Source organism: Leptinotarsa decemlineata, unplaced genomic scaffold (assembly GCF_025532065.1).
Source record: "Leptinotarsa decemlineata unplaced genomic scaffold, Ldec_3_MD MMD2_P_RNA_scaffold_14, whole genome shotgun sequence".
Taxonomy (NCBI): domain Eukaryota; kingdom Metazoa; phylum Arthropoda; class Insecta; order Coleoptera; family Chrysomelidae; genus Leptinotarsa; species Leptinotarsa decemlineata.
The window spans coordinates 7,471,645-7,479,824 of NW_027412528.1; the positions used below are offsets into that span (position 1 = coordinate 7,471,645).

General features: G+C 35.4%; 1 long non-coding RNA gene across 1 annotated transcript; it reads left to right on the forward strand.

Annotated features, from left to right (window-relative positions):
* Positions 1–1,213: 1,213 nt before the first annotated feature.
* Positions 1,214–7,774, forward strand: LOC141483249 (uncharacterized). Its single transcript, XR_012465982.1, has 2 exons — positions 1,214–7,602; positions 7,661–7,774. It is a non-coding gene; the product is annotated as an uncharacterized lncRNA (long non-coding RNA).
* Positions 7,775–8,180: the final 406 nt, after the last annotated feature.

Here is an 8,180-nt window from a genome sequence, read left to right on the forward strand (position 1 = left end):
TCCTTGATTATTGGGAACCAAGTGTTGAGTCCACCGGGTAGTTAGCCCTGTGGACCCACGGCCGGCATCGGAGGAAGAATAGAGTTCTCCTTCGCGGGTGCGCCTGGGCTGCCGGTCCGGTTTTGCACCAGTTGCTCGGGTAAGTGGTGTCGCAACTCACCAAAGGCCAAGGGTGTTAGTGGCCATCCCTGCTTATCTTTATTATTATTATTATTATTATTATTATTATTATTATTATTATTATTATTATTATTATTATTGCTCTTATGCCCAAATTGAGAACTAATTCGAGGTCCAACTCGAGGACCTAAATCGAGGACCAATTCGAGGACCCAAATCAACTACCAATTCGAGGGCCCAAATCGAGATGTCCAAGTAGGACCCACATCACGAAAACCTACACCAAACACCCGTCACAACACCCCCTGTCACTTGTCATTCTTTCCTACACCCACACACACGCAAAGACTGCTCTTTGCACCACCACAAACCTCGCTGAGGGGTTGTGTTACTCTTCTACACCACCACTACCACCACCGACGACAATGACCAACGACTTCTTGCTGGACCATCGCCATCCGACTCACCATCCGACTACGCGAAGTCAAAATGACGCCAAACCGGCATTGACATCCAGCCATAGATTCATCGAAGCGTCGACGCGCCTCAGAAACTGTTTCTTTCGAACCATTAGCAATCCCGATTACGGTTTGTGACACTGGATGCATGGAAGTTGAAGGTGATGGATTTTTAACTTTTGGAGGTGATTATAATTGAGGCGCTGCACCCTCGTTCCTGATTTTTCTAGGTGGTTGCTCCGTATTCTTCTTTACGTTTCCACCACCCCTTTTTCATTTTTTTTGACTCTCATCGTCATCATCTGAGCTAATTTCGATAATCTCTGATGGGGGTAGCACAACCTTCGAATATCCATCATCCAAGTCCAGTACCAAATCTAACAAGGCTGGAGTTGGAATTGGCGGTGCTATTGTGGAATGCAACTGCGATTCCACATCGTCATTCAATAACCGGTTTGGATCGAAATCTTTAAGGAAGGACCTTATATTAGTAAATTGTGGGGCCGTAGCTTCCTGGATAATTATATTCTGCCTATATAGTTATATAGACACTGATTATATATATATATATATATATATATATATATATATATATATATATATATATATATATATATAAATGCTGCTACCATTAGTGCTTCCGTTCACAACCCATCCTTATTGCACCCTTCCGAAATCATGATACAACATTAAAATAGGCAACGTATTCTTATTGACAGGAAAATCGTTTCAGAGTTGAAAAATAACAATTTTCTAATATACACGATATTTTATAATTTACACACCTTATTAACTCTTTACATAGTTATAATTTTGTTGAGCCCTTGTTGGTGTATATTATACACTATTACTTCCATGCAACGTTGCCAAATTCAAATATGTTGTTTTAGTGCCATTATCGGGTTTGTGACCTGAAAAAATTAATTTTGACAATTTCAACACTTTCCGATAATTATAAAAAATTTTACTACTGCCTATTCAGATTTTCATTCTGCACTGAATGGTGGCCCATATCATGACATGTTTTTAAAGTTGATTTGTATACATTTCTTAAAAACTATACGAAGAGAAATTTTGCTAACATTTTCTTTTTTATTGAAATATTAATTCATTTTCTGCCACTTATTATAAAGGGTACAACAGGAATAATTAATGTTTTTCCCGAAAAATTTACTCACAATAAAATTAAAGGTTTGTATACACTGTGTCCGTAAAGTATGGAACAAATTCATTTTACATCAAAATAAAAAAGAATTATGTAGAAAAATATAACACTAATAAATTGTAACATTTACATGATGGCAATAGGCACAATCACATATCATTATTTAAAATCAAGCAACACACACTGTGTCCGTAAAGTATGGAACAAATTCATTTTTAGCTAAACAGGTCATATTAAAAAAATAATCCTGAAACACGTCGATTTTTTATGTTGATTTACCGTATTTTAAAATAATAATTTAATATACAGGGTGAATTACGTTCGAGTAATGACGTCACCATCATTTTTTTTTAAATGGAACACCCCCATTTTGTCTCAATTTTCGGATTACTCTAGCTGAGCTGATTCCAAAAATGTATCACATTGGTACGGACAAAAATACAGTAGTTGTGTGTGTGCTAATAAAGTAACGCGAAACATTCTTTATTAGGTAAATTAACAATATTATCAAAAATACTTATTGACTAGGGGCAATTGGTTTAAATGTAACACCCCGTAGTTTGCTACATGTTCAGAGTAATAAAAATGAGCTGTTTCCAAACATGTTTGGTACTTGTGGTCTAGCAGACAGAATATGAAAGAAATTATTTCTCATCTACATTTATAAAAAACATAGTCGTCTAGTTTTTTGTGAAATTTCATTATTTGTTTAGTAATTTATTGATGTTCAGTGACAGTTTAGTACTACAATATTTTTGGTATTCGTGAATATTCGAATGATTGCTTAGATTTAATTGGAAGTAGAAATGGAGTTAAGTGTAAAACAAAGAATTGAAATACTTATGATGATTGGGTATATAGACAGATCGCGAACTCAGATGGAAGTGTGCAATTTGTTTAATGATAAATATCCAGAAAGACCTATAACTCGTTCAACAGTCAGTAAGCTGGAAACGAAATTTCGAGAAACTGGTACGATTGCAAATGTACGCAAATCAGGTCGTCCCTCTGCAAATGCTGATACAGCATTAGATGTTTTACTGAGTTTTGAAGAAGATGCGCACACTTCTGTTCGTAAAGTTAGTCGTAAAGTTGAAGCTTGAAAAATGGCATCCTCATAAAATCAAACTTGTGCAAGAATTAAACGAAGATGATCCCGATAGACGACTCCAATTTTGCGAAGAAATGATGGATGAATGTCACCGAGACCCTCTCTTGATACAAAACATTATTTTTTCTGATGAGTCCACTTTCACGTTAAATGGTGAGGTTAACAGTCAGAATTGTAGATACTGGGCAAAAGAAAACCCCCACTGGATGCGTGAGCATCATACACAATACCCTCAAAAGGTAAATATATGGACTGGAATTGTACGAAATCGAATCATTGGACCCTACTTTATCGAAGGTAATTTTAACGGGGCAAAGTACCTTGAGTTTTTAAGGGGGTATCTCGTACCTACTTTACGTAATTTATTTCCCAGCAGACGTAATCCTGGAGGTTTTAATGAAAGTTTATGGTTTCAACAGAATGGTGCACCTCCACATTATGCTGTAGATGTTAGAAGGTACGTAGATGAAATTTTTCCGAACAGGTGGATTGGTAGACGTGGACCCACTGAATGGCCAGCGAGGTCACCAGATTTGAATCCTTTGGATTATTTTCTGTGGGGCCATCTGAAGAATGTTATTTATGAAACGAAACCAGCAAATATTGAAGATGTACAAGTGAAAATTCGAACAGAAATAAACAATATTACGCAAGAAACCATACACAAGGTTCAACAAAAATTTGTACACCGTTTGGGTTACTGTCAAATAAAGCAAGGGCTGCAGTTCGATCATTTAATATAAAGTCATGTATTCCAGCATATTCTGTCCGCTAGACAATAAGAATTTTTGATAATATTGTTAATTTACCTAATAAAGAATGTTTCGCGTTACTTTATTAGCACACACACAACTACTGTATTTTTGTCCACCCTGTACCAATTGGAATCAACATGTGATACATTTTTGGAACCAGCTCAGCTAGAGTAATCCGAAAATTGAGACAAAATGGGGGTGTTCCATTTAAAAAAAAATGACGGTGACGTCATTACTCGAACGTAATTCACCCTGTATATTAGATTATTTTAAAATACGGTAAATTACCATAAAAAATCGACGTGTTTCAGGATTATTTTTTAAAATTACCTGTTTAGCTAAAAATGAATTTGTTCCATACTTTACGGACACAGTGTATGTTGCTTGATTTTAAATAATGATATGTGATTGTGCCTATTGCCATCATGTTAATGTTAAATTTATTAGTGTTATGTTTTTCTACATAATTCTTTTTTATTTTGATGTAAAAACAAAAAAATATAAACATTTTACTCTCGTATTAATATTTTACAATGCCATATTTTATTTAAATAAAAACGCTCCCTCCCCAATTTGATTTAATGAAATACAATCGTTAAATTAAAAACCCAATTTATTTTTCACTACTTTTGAGTATTTTTAGATATCAAGATAATTGACCTAATAAACTAATAAACTAAAACAGCTTATATTGTATTTTTTTCTGTGGCGGTATAAAATTTTTGACGAAAAAAAGCCCAAACAATTGTCACACGGTAAAGTTATTCTATTTTGAATATATGACTCCCTCACTACTTTAAAACGTCCTTTGTCATACCCGCTTGCCAAAAAGTTTCCTTTTCTTCGAAGCTTATCCAGTAAATTTCGTGTCTCTTTACTCTTGGTAGGTTTCGAGAGTATTTCTTGTACTGCCATTTCCGTCGAATGATTTCGCTGAATATGTCTCACGAAGTTTTGCACTACAGTTTTGCAAAAATAACAGTAGTCTGTTTTTTTTTATAAGGAGGTTTAATAGTAGAGGGATTTATGTTAAAAAGGTTTGTATCAACAATGCCTTTTTCATTATTTTCGGGAGAATCAATCATCAAATTATTTTTTCTGGAAGAAGTTCTTCGAGGTCTCAAAGCAGGAGTAGGAGAACTCTAAAAAGAAGAAAATAATGAAAAATTGCATTTGAACCAATAGTTGACTTTTTTTAACAAAATATTAGGTATTATAATATTATTAACTGACAGCAAAAACATTTAATAGGGCTAAAAACTTTTGTTAGTTTTGTAAATGAAAAATTATTCATAAATGGTAAGAAATCAACCATATAGTTTAGAGAGATATGTTGTCACCTCACAAACCACAAGAGGAGACTAAATCATCTGTCGGTAACAAATAAGACAGATGGGTATCCGCGGCTAAGCTAAACAGTGGAGACGGGAGTGGGTTAAACAACTTAGCAAATTTCAAATAGATCTTAATGGGCGCCAGGTAAATTTAATCCTCCAGATACCCTAAGTAACTCACAATATCAATAACTTACCAATTAATATTGGAAATAAAAGATAAAGATCCCCAATATGATTTATTCAGTAATCCTAACTTACATGGATTAACCAACAACGCTTCTAAGACAACAATGCGATACTCACACTACTACACGATGTTCAAATGTCAATACAAGAGCGCGGTGTATATAACCACGAATTCAATCAGCCATAAATTACGGTAGTAACGACGCTCAAAAAAAACTACAATACGTCGAGTAAAACTACCACGAAAATTGAGTAGGTGAAATCGTAAATACTAGTATCGGATGGTAAGACAAACTCGTTTGCGTCGCGTGAGCTCAGGCGTAGACGCATCGGTGTCAATCAGTAATCGTGAAAGGAAGAATATACCTCAATTTCCGTTTCACAAATATCTATATCAATCAGGTATCAATAAACAAACTCTTAATCAATAAACGATAAACAAACACTATATCAACAGGTATTAATAAACATAAGGGTAACAATTATCCAAATATCTCAGTATATCACAAATTTTCAATTAAATCAATTATAACTTGCGTGCTCCTTTTGGGCCACCCGGTATATGGTGTTAGGCTACCCCGTGGTTCGACGGAAGTGGATCACCCTGTAGTACTGCTGAGATGGATCAACCTGTAGTACGGCGGAGATGGATCATCCTGTAGCACCACCAAGATAGATCACCCTGTAGGGCACGACAAGCTGGACCAGAAATGGATCACCAAATAAGATCCAGAAAGATAAATCTGTTTAAAATCTGTTTAAAATCTGTTTAAAATCTGTTTTTCCGTTAACCAGCTGTCGCACCCCTACGAACGACAACCCTCAGAATCGAAACTTGTGCGAGCTAAGGATTAACGAGGTCTTACCTTTTAACGTGTGATTCCTAACACGGAAATAAATAAAAAAGGAAAGAAGAAAAAAAAAGGAAAACAGGGAAACAGGAAAACAAGAAAACAGGTAAACAGGAAAACCGGAAAACAGGAAAAAAAAAAGAAAAGAAAACAGGAAAAAAAAACAGGAAAAAAAATTCTCAATCAGAATCAGATAAAAACAAGGTGAGATTCAACCCCCATTCAATAGGGACTATTTGACTAATCAATACCCCTGGTATATTTTCATTTAGCAAAGTAGCAAGATGACAAGAGTATATTTTTGGGTGCCCTGTATAACCATATGACCCGTAAAAATCAAGACAATTGAATGAGTGTTGAAACCTCTCTTCAAAACTAATATTCACTTGAATGACAACGCTTGGAGCAAATATTACTAAAATCATTTAAAACACATTTAATGGTAAAATTCTTACCTTGGCCAAGGGGTTTTCTATACGTTTCTTCGTGTGCGGTGCTCTGCACGGAAGTCCTACTGGGACTTGATGAGTGACTGAGGGCCTTCTTTTCTTATGAATCTAGAGACGAGAAACGAAGGTTGTAGAATTGAAGAGGTGATATCATAGCTAAGACCACATGAGAGATGCGACAATGATTCAGACATACCTAATTTCGGAAATCCTTCCACCTGGCACGAGTTCGGTAACCACCACAAATCCTCAAAAGAGATTAACTTTCAGACTGCCAATATCCACACCAAAATGACCAATCAGTCTTCCACTAAACAATCCTGACTTGTAGAAATAATCCCGGGAAGGATGGCACAAATACAACCATATATATCCTACAATCAGTCTGATGGTACGTTGAACTCCGAACCAAGCTCATCGAAGGCTAACTTCCGAATACTAAGACACTGCCACATCTGACAGCTAACCAGTTGTTGCCACAGTGCGTCCAATCTACACTACAAGCACCAAGGGGGCGCTGTGCACAACATCATAAATCTATCAATTCCTCCACAGCCACTCGAGACAATATCAACAAGTCCATGACCCATCAAAACTCCTTCTCAAAGCAATGCAACCCTAAAACAACCCTTGACAACTTGAGTAACCGTTCAATCCCTCACCCGTGAACAACTGTAGAACTAGTTCGGTGTAAGTCGACGGAACGACACTACGAAAGTTCGGCAGATGTCAACCAACAGCTGTCTCTTAACCTTGTTTACAAATGTTTCCAGAAATATTGTTCCAACCAATTTTCAACTATTTACCAATCCTTATTCATGCGATGGAATAGAAACATATAAGGTAAGTCGCCACATCCTTCCCTTTCAGTACGAATATTTGAACATTCATCTTATGCAGAATATTTACCGAAAATATCAAACAGTATTCAGAAACCAGAGCTAACTAATATTGTTTTTCAGGCGATATGGCTCTAATATGTCAGTAAACCTTCTGGAAGTGATGAATAACAATCTATGCAAGAAATATTCTTGGAAAGGTATAGGGAATAAGGCAGAAAACGGCTAAAAAAATGATAGGTGAAGAAAACTGAGAAACAAACAATAACAACTATTTCAACCTAGCGAGGAATTTTCGGATCTCCAACGTCGATTGGCAAGAGGAGAATGCGTAAGTACTGGTCAAAGCAGTTAGTCAGGGAGCATACATTTATTCTTGTACATTTCAGGTATGGTTTTCTATGGAACGGAAGATTCCCATTACTATGATGTTAAATGAATAAAATCAACTTGTAACTGAATTACATTGTTAATATCCTCTGAATAAATATCTTAAAAGGTAAGGTAGTGTTTTGAAAGGTCACATAGAAGCAGTATTGATCTAGTGCTAAATTGAAACGTAACAACTTATTATGATTCTGCAAAGAATGAATTGAATCTGTTATCTCCCCGAAGTTGAGTTTTCAAAAAGTTACACAACTGTTGATTAATTAATTTGTTTCCAATTTTTTTTTTATAAATTACAACATGAAAGTTTTAATAATTGATGTATAAATTTTTCACTTCACTGAGCTCTTCTTATATATGTACTCGATAAAGAAATGAAATTTCCAATATATGTTATTGAATTTTCTTTACCCTGTGATGTTTTGTTATTACTGTTTTGGCATCCAATAAAAGTATCAATTAACGTTGGGAAAAAATGTTAGGAAATTGTTTATAAACAAATAGACTATTTTGGGATTTTGC